Here is a 12,490-nt window from a genome sequence, read left to right on the forward strand (position 1 = left end):
ATTGTAGCCGGGCACCAACTAGTTCTTCTGGTCTCAGGATGATGTAGGACTCTGGTTCATGTGGCCCTTTCTGTCTGTTGGGCTCTTAGTTGTCGTGTGGCCTTGGTGTTCTTCATTTTCCTTTGTTCCAGGTGGGTTGAGACCAATTGCTGCATCTTAGATGGCCGCTTGTTAGCATTTAAGACCCCAGACGCCACATTTCAAAGTGGGGTGCAGAATGTTTTCATACTAGAATTATTTTGCCAATTGACTTAGAAGTCCCCTCAAACCATGTTTTTTAAAAACTCAGGCCCATCTTTCGTTTTGTGAGATGAGGGTAAGCATTGCTCTAGGCCTTCCTCATCTCCACTTGCAAGCCTCTTCGATAAAGTTTTTCTCGTGTGGAAAGCTGCGTGCCTTACTTGCTCATTCTTGACCAGTGAGAGGCAAGAACCTTATTCCAGTAAGAATTTGCCTTTGAAGAAGTCTCCCAGGACCCCACACACTCCTTGATATATTGAAATAATAGCACCAATAAAGTATTCTGTAATCGCCACTAACTCAGCTCTTGCAATAATTAACTGATGTTTTATTCTCCCTTAACAGTTGCTTTTCCTATTTTTCCTATGTCCTGTAATGTTAAGGGCATCAACTCCTGCACCATCTGGGCCAGTTGTTCTCAACTGGGGCTATTTTACCCGATAGGAGACAATTGGTAAGGTCTGACCACATTTAGAGTTCTCACAATTGGGGGATAGAGTGTTGGAATGTAATGGGTAGAGGCCAGAGATGCTTTTAAACATCCTACCATACACAGGACAGGCCCCACTGTGATGGTTAAGACTGTGTTTCAACTTGGCTGTGCCATGATTCTCAGTGTTTGGCATTCATGTGCTGTTGCAGCCACTTCCCTATTGAGATTTGATTTGTGATCACTCCCGTGACGGGAGCTGCTGTGAGTAGCCAGTCAGTCAAAGGGGAGTTTCCTTGGCCATGTGGCCTGCATGGAGTGTGGGCAGATGTTCTGACAGCCCTCAGGAGCTTTTACTCATTCTGGATCCTGCAACTAACTCCTAAACTTCTGACCTCAGGCTCTTGGGACTTGAGCTATCAGCTTGCCTGTGGTCTTGCCTGCCAATCTTGGGATTCATCGAAATTTACAGCCTGTGAGCAACAGCCTTGCTGTCCAACCTGCTGATCTTGGGTTTGCCAGTCCCTGCAGCTATGTGAATAGGAGAAGCCTCTATCTTGACCGATGAGCATGGAAGATTACAGCCTCTACAACCACGTGACATAAATCTCTTGACATAAATCTCTGTCTATGTATATATTTATACGCTTTATTGGTTTTCCTTCTCTAGAGAACACAGTCTAAGATATCTGGTACTGAGAGTGTTTCTAGAGAAACAAAATTGTAAGCATGAGTTTTCTAAATTGCTTCTCAAGTCTGATTACTCCTAGAGATGTGACGACTCTACTTTCAGTAGCAAAGAGGGCACTGCTAATCCATGGCATGAGATGGCAATTCAAATATGCAAAATACCACCACCAATAACAGATCAGGTATTGGTGAAAGGCAAGGTTCTAGGTGACTGCATGCATGATACCTTTCTACAATTTGGTCATAATGAGAAGCATAAGGAAGCTGGGTGGTTGGTCCCACTTTTGCTAAACAAACTGGTGAAAGAGATGAGCTTAGGGTTTCGGAGTCAAAGCTCAACGGTTGTATAAATGACCTCAAAGTTTCCACTTGTGCTTTGAAAGAAAGCCCTATTTCTTGTAGTAACAGAGCTGATATTGCCAAAAACCAAATGCAGAGTTGTACTGTAAGAGTGGCTGAATTGCAACACCAATTCAACTGCCAACCTAGAGAGTTGTCTGAAGTTAAAGTGAGAGCATTGATTGGGAAGAAATGGGATCCTGATTCCTGGAATGGGGATATATGGGCAGATAATCAAGATGCTGGAGACACTGAGCCCGTAAGTTCTGCTCAATCACTCCTTCCAACAGAACAATTAGCCCCTCCGCTTCTAGCTATTGAGATTAATCCAGCTGCACCTAAGGCACCCATGTTGAGTCATCGCTTGGGACATTGCCTGAGGCAGACACTTTACAAGACAATGCTGAATGTCCTCAAACATTTCCCCACTGATTTAGGCTTCTAGACCTATAACTAGACTTAAGCCCTAGTGAGCCCCAAGTGATGAAGTGCAAAGTGTGACCCAGGAGGAGGTATGCTACACTCCAAAAGAACCACTTGACTTTTCTAATATATAGAAACAGAAACCTGAGGAATATGTGTGGGAATGAATATAAACTGTGAATAATGGTGCAAGGAACATAAAAATGAATCAGTCTGATTTAATTGATATGGGTTCACTAAGCACAGATTCTTTATTCAGTGTTTCAGCTCGAGAAGTTAGGAAAGGATTTAATAGTTTATTTGGTTGAGTCAATGAAGCATGGATTACTTGGTGGCCTACACCAAATCAAGTTGAAGTGCCAGAACTGCCTTGGTGTACTGTAGAAGGTATCCAAAGGCTTAGGGAAATCAGCATGCTAGAGTGGATTTTTGAGTTTAGATCCACAGACTCACATACTGAGTAAGCAAAAGACACACCTGTTACCACAGCTGTGAGAAACAACTTTGTGAAGGGAACCCCAGCATTCTTGAAGACTGCAGTGATGGCTATTTTATGTAAGTCACATGTGACAGTGGGAACTGCCCTAACAGAATTAAGACACCTAATTACAATGGGGCTGGTTGGACTCTTTGGTGGTAGGGGCCAAGTGGCGGCACTCAATAAATAAAGAAAAGGTGGACAGAGTTACTGTAATGGCCAGCAGAGTCAAAGCAGTAATCAGAATAATCTGACTTGTATGAACTTTCAGTGTTCGGTACTTAGTTATGGTGGGCCAAGGAGTGAGATAGATAGGAAATCTAGTAAACATCTATTTGATCTATATCACTGGATGAATTCTAGGTCAAGTGAACAGCGGTCTAACTCAAATCACCAGAATAGAGAGTCATGGCCCTTCAATCAATTCCCACACTTGAGAGAGTTTACAAACCCACAACCCCTTGATTGAAGGAGAGGCTGGGTCCCCTTGAGGAAGGACTCCAATACACAGTCAAAAGCTTGTACTGTTAGCCTTTGTCCCAGCCTTCCCCAAAGGGGTCTATGGCCTTTCACAAGAGTGACTATTGATTGGGAAAAGGAAATAATCAGACTTTCCAGAGATTACTTGATAATAGCTCTGACTTGACGCTAAATCCAGGAGACTCAAAATGTCACTGTAGCCCACCAGTCAGGGTGGGGGCATAGGGAGGTCAGGTTATTAATGGAGTCTTAGCTTATGTCCATCTGACAGTAGGTTCTGTGGGTCCCTGAACCCATCCTGTAGTGATTTCCCCAGTTCCAGAATGCATAACTTGAATAGATACACTCAGCAATTAGCAGAACTGCCACATTGGATTCCTGACAGATGCAGTAAGGGCTATTACGGTAGGAGAAGCCAAATGGGAGCCATTAGACCTGCCACTACCTGGGAAAACAATAAACCAAAAGCAATGCCACATTCCTGGAGGGATTGCAGACATTAATGCCACCATTGAGGACTTGAAGGATGCAGGGGCGGTGATTCCCACCTCATTCACGTTCAACTTGCCTATTCGGTTTGTGCAAAAGACAGATGGATCTCAGAGAATGACAGTGGATTATTAGATACTTATCTAGGTGTTGACTTCAATTTTAGCTGCTATTCCAGATACAGTCTCATTGCTTGAGCAAATTAATACATCTCCTGATACCTGGTGTGTAGCTATTGATCTGACTAATACCTTTTCTCCATACCTGTTTTTAAGGACCATCAGAAGCAGTTCGCCTGTAACTGGCAAGGCCAGCAATACACCTTCAGTTGCCTGTCTCACAGCTACATCAGCTCTCCAGCCCTGCATCATAATTTAGTCCACAGGAAGCTTAATCAACTTTCGCTTCCACAAGATGTCACACTGGTCCATGACATTGATGACATTGTGCTGATTGGACCTAGTAAGGAAGAAGTGTCAATGACTCTGGACTTATTAATAAAACATTTGTGTGCTAGGGTGTGGAAATTAATCCCACAAGAATTCAGGCACCTTCCACCTCAGTGAAATTATTAGGGGTCCAGTGGTGTGGGGAATATCGAGATCTTGAGCCATATGATCTGGCTTACCCAATGGTGCTTGAAGTAACGATGGCAGAAAGAGAAGCTGTTTGGAGTCTTTGATAGACCTCTGCTGGTGAATCACAGTGCAGACCCTTAGGATTTTGAAGCAAAGCCCTGCCATCCTCTGCAGATAACTAGTGTCCTTTTAATAAACAGCTTTTGGCTTATTATTGGGCCTCAGTAGAGACTGAATGCTTAACTATGGGACACCAAGTCACCATGTAGCCTGAGCTGCCCCTTATGAACTGGGTGTTGTCTGACACACAAAAGTCATAAAGTTAGACATGCACAGCAGCACTCCATCATTAAATGTAAGTGGTACATACTAGATCGGGCCTGAGCAGGACCTGAAGGCACAAGCAAATTACACGAGGAAGTGGCCCAAATACTCACGGTTTCCACTCCTGTCACATTACCTTCCATTTCCCAGTTTGCGCCTGTGGCCTCATGGAGAGTTCTTTATGACCAGTTGACTGAGCAAGAGAAAACTCATGCTTGGTTTACAGATGGCTCTGCGCGATATTCAGTCACCACTAGAAAGTGGACAATGGCAGCACTACAGCCCCTTTCTGGGACCTCCCTGAAGGACAGTGGTGTAGGGAAATCCTCCCAATGGGCAGAGCTTTAATTAGTCCACCTGGTTGTTCACTTGGCTTGGAAGGAGAAATGGCCAGATTTGCGATTTTATAGAGATTCACGGGCTGTGGCCAATGGTTTTGCTGGATGGTCAGGAACTTGGAAAAAACGTGATTGGAAAATTGGACACAAGTATCTATGGGGAGGAAACCCAGGTGGTGTAGTGGTTAAGTGCTATAGCTGCTAACCAAAGGGTCAGCAGTTCGAATCCACCAGGCACTCCTTGGAAACTCTATGGGGCAGTTCTACTCTGTCCTATAGGGTCGCTATGAGTCGGAATCAACTCAATGGCACTGGGTTTGGTTTGGGTTTTGGTTATCTATGGGGAAGATGTATGTGGATAGACCTCTCTGAATGGGCCAAAGAAGTGAAGATATTTGTGTCTCGTGTGTCACAAAGGGTGAGCTCTGCAGAGGAAGATTTTAACAATCCAGTGATTAGGATGACTTGTTCTGTGGAAATCAGTCATCCTCTTTCCCCAGATACTCCCATCATTGCTCAATGGCCTCATGAACAAAGTAGCCCTGGTGGCAGGGATGGAGGTTATGCATGGACCCTGCAACATGGACTTCCACTCACCAAGGCTGACTTGGCTACAACCACTGCTTAGTGCTCAATCTGCCAGCAGCAGACACCAACACTGAGTCCCTGATATGGCACCATCCCTCAAGTTGATCAGCCAGCAAACTGGTGGCAAGTTAATTACATTGAAGCACTTCCACTGTGGAAAGGGCAGCATTTTTTCTTACTGGAATAGACACCTACTCGGGATATGGATTTGCCTTCCCTGAATGCAATACTTCTGTCAAAACTATCATCCATGAACTTACAGAATGCCTTATGCACCATCATGGTATCCTTCATAGCATTGCCTCAGATCAAGGGACACACTTCGCAGCAAATGAAGTGCAGAAGTTTGCCCATGTTCATGGAATTCACTGGTCTTACCATGTTCGCCACCATCCTGAAGCAGCCAGCTTGATAGAACGATGAAATGGCCTCCTAAAGACACAATTACGGCAACAGCTTGGTGTCAATACCTTATGGGGTTGGGACAATGTTCTCCAGGAGGCTGTATAGGCTCTAAACCAGTGTCCAGTATGTGGTGCTGTATCTCCCATGGCCAGGATTCATGGGTCCAGGAATCAAGGGGTGGAAATGGGAGTGGCACCACTCATTATTGCCCCTAGTGACACACTCATAAGATTTTTACTTCCTCTCCCTGAGACCTTACGCTCTGCAGGTCTAGAGGTCTTAGTTCCAAAGGGAGGAATGCTCCCACCTGGAGACACAACACTGATTCCATTGAACTGGAAGCTAAGAATGCCACCTGGCCACTTTGGGCTCCTTATTCCTGTGGATCAACAGGCAAAGAAGGGGGTTACTATACTGGCTGGTGTGACTGATCTTGATTACCAAGAGAAAATCAGGTTGATATTACATAATGGAGGTAAGAAGACTATGTCTGGTATGCAGCAGATTCCTTAGGGCACTTAGTACTACCATGCCTGGTTTTTAAAGTCAATGGAAAACTACAGCAACCCAATTTCAACAAGCCTACTAATGGCCCACACCCTTCAGGAATGAAGGTTTGGGTCACCCCACTGGCAAAGAACCCTGACTAGCTAAGGTACTTGCTAAGAGCAAAGTGAACACAGAATGAATGGGTCATGGATGGTGGAAGACTCTAGTTCTCAATACCAGTTATGGCCATGTCATCAGTTGCAGAAACAGTGACAGTAATTGTTCTGCATATTACTGTTTTTTATGTGTGCATCAAATATTTTTTGTTTTTTTTTCATTTATAACATATAAGAGGTAAACAGGGCTAGTGCTTTTTTGGTCGTATGTGTGTTCATTGTATCATGCTAGGTGCACGTTTGACTTTATAATTGTCTTTGTTCAGAGATTATGTATGGTTTAAGGACATGTGTACAGGTGCCAAGTTGACAAGGGGTAGACTGTGATGGTTAAGATTGTCTGTCAACTTGGAGGGGTCATGATTCTCGGTGTTTGGCAGTCAAGTGCTGTTGCGGTCACTTATCTATTGAGATTTGATTTGTGATCACGCCCATGATTGGAACAGTTGTGAGTAGCCAGTCAGTTGAAGGGGAGTTTCCCTGGCCATGTGGCCTGCATGGAGTGTGGGCAGATGTTCTGGCAGCCCGCAGGAGCTTTTACTCATTCTGGATCCTGCAAGTAACCCCTAAATATCTGACCTCAGATTCTTGGGACTTGAGCTACCAGCTTACCTCCGGTCTTGCCTGCAGATCTTGGGATTCATCGAACTTTACAGCCTGTGAGCAACAGCCCTGCTGTCCAACCTGTTGAACTTGGGTTTGCCAGTCCCTGCAGCTATGTGAATCAGGAGAAGCCTCTAATCCACCCACAGACTTGGGACATTACAGCCTCTATAACCTTGTGGGTCATTTCCTTGATATAAATCTCTCTATATACATACAGATATTTATATCCTTTATTGATTTTGCTTCTCTGGAGAAGCTGTCTTAAGACACCCACCAATGAATTATTCAACGCAAGATGTCAGTAGTGTTGAGGTTGAGAAACCTGGGTCTAGAATGTTAAGGAATAATGTTAAAAATATTATCTATAACATCCCAGCCATTTTCTATTATTTTGTCATGGCACTGAAAATATTATCCAAAATAAATCTCATAGTCTTTTGTCATCATTTGGTGTTTCTTATTTTTTTCATATCACTTTCCACAATTCAAATATTTTTGTCGGTTCACTTGTTCATTTTCTTTCTTCTCCACTGGAATGTAAGCTATATAAGAACAGCAACTATTTTTTCTTCATGACTTTATCCCCAGCACATAAAACACAGTAGACTCTCAAAAAAACATTGGTTCTATAAAATGAATGTATTAGTAAATCTCCTGGAAGCCTAAGGCTGAAAGAGATTGAAAATAAAACAAATAGGACAGATATTCTTTCTACTCTAATTAAATGTTTACGAATAGGCTAATTTTTTCCAAATACTATTAAGATGCCATCCCAATGATAAGGATATGTCTTACAGGATAAATTCAGAACTTCTGGGGTTGTTTTAATCAATCATTCAATATAAAAGAAGATAGAGCATCAGGACATTCTCCTTATCTACCTGTTTCCTATACAGTTTTGGAAAGGAGGTCATTACTGGAGAAGACTAGAAAAAAATATACAATATTGCTTTCTAAAATATTTATGGACCTGGAGCACTGCCTGACTTCTATGTCATTGGGATGCCACATATTCAACACAATCTAAGATCCTTCTGACCAAATGTCTCTGTCTTTGTAGTACATGACCCTCTAAAACTGGATTGGGGTGATGATAGTACAACTCAATAAATTTATTTAAACCATTGCATTGTATCCTTTCACCATACCTATTCAACCAGTATGCTGAGCAAATAATCTGAGAAGCTGAACTGTATGAAGAAGAATGGGGCATTAGGATTAAAGGAAGACTCATTAACAACATGCATTATGCAGATGACACAACCCTGCCTGATAAAAGTGAAGAGGACTTGAAGCACTTACTAATGAAGATCAAAGACCACAGCCTTCGATATGGATTATAGCTCAACATAAAGAAAACAAAAATTCTCACAACTGTACCAATAAGCCACATCATGATAAGCAGAGAAGAGACTGAAGTTGTCAAGGATTTTATTTTACTTGGATCCACAATCAACTTCCATGGAAGCACCAGAGGAGAAATCAAAAGACTCATTACATTGGGCGAATCTGCTGCAAAGGACCTCTTTACAGTGTTGAAAAGCAAAGATGTCACCTGAAGACTAAGATGCACCTGACCCAAGCCATGGTATTTTCAATCACCTCATATGCATGTGAAAGGTGCACAATGAATGAGGAAGAATGAAGAAGAATTGATGCATTTGAACTGTGGAGTTGGTGAAGAATATTGAATATACCATGGACTGCCAAAAGAACGAACAAATCTGTCTTGCAAGAAGTACAACCAGAACGCTCCTTAGAAGCAAGGCTATCGAGACTGTCTTACATACTTTGAACGTGTTGTCAGGAGGGAACAGTCCCCGGAGAAGGACATCATGCTTGGTAAAGCACAAGGTCAGTGGAAAAGAGGAAGACCCTCAACAAGATGGAATGACACAGTGGCTGCAACAATAGGCTCGAGCATAACAACAATTGTGAGGATGGCGCATGACCGGGCAGTGTTTCATTCTGTGGTACATCGGGTGGCTACGAGTAGGAACCGATTCCAGGCACCTAACATCAACAACAACATTGGATTAAACAATGGGTTGACTTCATGGTATGCAAATCATACATCAATAAAGCTTTAAAAATAATTTTTGAGAAAGCTTATACAAGGTGAGTTGAAAATACTTTTGTTTACAACAGATTCTAGTACATATCAATATGATTATGCTTACTACTCAGAATTGAAATCTTCTTTCTTTCCTTTTTTTATACCTGTCTGGTCTTTTCCTCACTTTGTACATAAAAAAATAATTTTTTTTTTTAAACTTCATGGAATCAAAGTGAATTGAAGCCATATCAAACAAGTCTTTTCTCACTAACGAATTATGATTTTTTAGTTAATTGTTTCTTCGGAGTTTTGTTTTGGCCTCAAAGTCCCCAGTTCCTTTCATGACTCCTTTAATATCCGTCACAGTCTTTATCAACTATCTTAGTTTTCCTTCCCACACAAGTAGTCATTGAGACCAGGATTCAAGTGCAAGCGATTTACTTGAAGTAGCAAAGGAAATAGATGGGACAGAAGAAAAGTGACACAGGGAAGAAAATACATCCCATAAAGCTTGCATTAAGTCAGCTACCACAGTAAAGGAGGAGAGTTTTCATCCCGGGAAAATTTTGAAAAATGTGCAAAACCCACATCTCATAATTACCACCAAGTAGAGATGGTATACCCCACACCTCTCAAAGAAGGCTACCCCAGGAGTTTCATGATTCTGGGTCATTTCTGCCACCATGCGTATGACAAATTAGGTTCCAGCTGGTGCAGTCCATTGGCAGTCAGACAGATGTGCAATAGAGATGGTGAGACGATCCCAGGGAATGTAGGTGGCCCACTGATTGAAAGCATCTACTACTCCACCAATCACTAGACAGACTCAATTCTACCAATAATCTTCTCGAAAAGTGAAGTTCTGAATGTATTCCACAAGTGTGTCATTACCATTCCTGATGACACCCCCAGAGAGTCCAAAAAAATTAAACCGTGTGAGGGAACAACTCTTCTTCGATTGTATCCCTTACTATATGTTTTAGGATCCTGGGGAATATATCTTAATACTGCAACAATGAGACATAAAAGTAAAATAAAATAAGAAAAGGGAGAAAGTAAAGAAGAAGAAAGGAAGAAAAGAAGCAAGACCACAAAGAATGAATCTCATACTTTCCAAGGCAGTATATTACTATGAATCCTCTGAAAAAACCATCTATCAAAACTAGATTCCCACACTTGAACTTGAAAACCCCATTATGGTTCTTATAAAAAGTAGGATAGCAAAATTAGGAGTATTAACTCGATGATAGTTTGCCGGGTGTGAATCCATCCCAATCTCAGAATCTTCCTCTGAAAAAAGTGGTGAATGAAAATATATCTTGAAGAAATATTGTCATGGTTAGTTAAAATCATACGTGTAAAGCAATAAGCACAGTCCAGATGTGATAAGCAGTTGGTTATGCCTGTTGTATGATTTTAATTTTATTTCTTTCAGGGAAAAACATACACATAACCAAATTAAGGTGAAAGACTCAAGGTTTGGGAGATTAACCCTTGGGGAAATCACGCCTGCTCATAACAAGATTAATGAAGCAAATCTAAGTCTGGAATTTTCAGGAATGGCTCTAAGAAAGCTGACCAAAGAAGGAACATCATGGACAGCATATAGGAAAGAAGAGTTAAAAGGATTTACTTAGGAAAGAGTTGAGGAAAAGTGGTAAAATAACAAGTAGAAAGCAAATCATAGTTACTTTGAGATTGGAAGAAATGATGCATGTCTTTTGAGGAAGAAAAAAGAATCAGGATATTTAAATTCATGATTTTTGGCTTTGCAGACCATGAGTTCCATTTAGCCCTGAGGCCAGTGGCCATCATCGTGGACAAGAGGCTGCTCTACAGAGGAGCCTTCTCAGGGCTCCCTTCATATCCTTATTCCTTAGGCTGTATATGAAGGGGTTCAGCATGGGCGTGACCACAGTGTACATCACTGAGGCAATAGAGCTTCTCTGGGAAGCATGGATCACAGTAGAACTGAGGCAGACCCCAAGGGCTGTTCCATAGAACAAGGCGACCACGGAGAGGTGAGACCCACAGGTGGAAAATGCCTTATATTTTCCCCCAGAAGAGGACATGCTCATTAATGAATAGACAATCTGAGAATAAGAGAAGAGGACCCCTGAGAGGGGAAACACACCCAGCAGGACAGTTGCCACATATAAAAAGATGTTATTGATAATGGTATCAGAACAGGCCAATTTAATAACCTGAGCCAGTTCACAGAAGAAATGTGGAATTTCAGTGCCTATACAGAATTTCAACTGCGTTATCAGTAGAATATGAAGCAGAGAGGCCCAGAAAATGATGGCCCAAGACATCAAAACCAACTAGACACAGAGCTGGGGCTTCATGATGACTGTATAGTGCAGGGGGTGACAGATGGCCACAAACCGGTCATAAGCCATCAAGGACAGGATAAAATTGTCCAGTCCAGAAAAAATTATGAAAAAATACACCTGAGTGAGGCATCCTGTATAGGAGATGACTTTGCTCTGTGTCTGAATGTTCACCAGCATCTTTGGGACCGTGGTGGTGATGAAACAGATGTCAACAAAGGACAGGTTGGAGAGGAAGAAGTACATGGGGCTATGGAGGTGGGTGTCAGAGCTGACAGCCAGAATGATGAACAGGTTCCCAAGTACAGCGACCAGGTACATGGACAGGAAGAGTCCAAAGAAGAGGGGCTGAAGTTCAGAATCCTCTGAGAGGCCCATCAGGAAGAATTCTGAAAATTTTGTTTGGTTTCCTGCTTCCATTTAAATAGTGTGTAGGCTGGAGAAAGTAAAAAAAACATTCAATGAACAGCCAACTAACATCTCAGCTACTCCTCAGCTTTACAGCACCACCTGTATTTTGTCTATGCATCTTTCCAATGACAGGGACTCTCTCAGTCACAGGTAGCACTTTTGTATTTTAAATGTATGTAATTATTTAGACACTTTAGCAAAAATCTCTCTCTTTTTAGCTTTCTTGCTCTAGTCCTAATTTTCCTACTTAAATCTATACACATAAACCAATTTCTTCTTTGACATGACCGTTCCAAGCTAATTGAAAACATGCCGTATAAACTCTCAGATATGTACTTTCTGTGCCAATCCCCATACCCCCTTCTTTCTGGTAGCTCTATGTCAGTGGAATAAAGATCATCTGAGTTGAAAATCATGTCTTAAATGTGACCTGTCACATCCTACTGATTTGACAGTTAACTCTTGGTGCCCTTTTTTTCTGTTTTAAAAATCGAGTTAATACTATTACCTTCTTTTTGAGGTTTAGAAATAAATGCCTTTGTGAACAGGATGATCTCAATTAATAATGCCAAAAAAAAAAAAAACCCCATTGCTGTTCAGTTGATTCCAATGAAATG

The 12,490-nt window shown here is 41.9% G+C and overlaps 1 pseudogene; it reads right to left on the reverse strand.

The window, feature by feature from the left end:
* Window positions 1-10,940: 10,940 nt before the first annotated feature.
* Window positions 10,941-11,882, reverse strand: LOC126070998 (olfactory receptor 7D4-like; annotated as a pseudogene).
* Window positions 11,883-12,490: the final 608 nt, after the last annotated feature.

The sequence above is a fragment of the Elephas maximus genome, chromosome 3 (assembly GCF_024166365.1).
Source record: "Elephas maximus indicus isolate mEleMax1 chromosome 3, mEleMax1 primary haplotype, whole genome shotgun sequence".
Classification (NCBI taxonomy): domain Eukaryota; kingdom Metazoa; phylum Chordata; class Mammalia; order Proboscidea; family Elephantidae; genus Elephas; species Elephas maximus.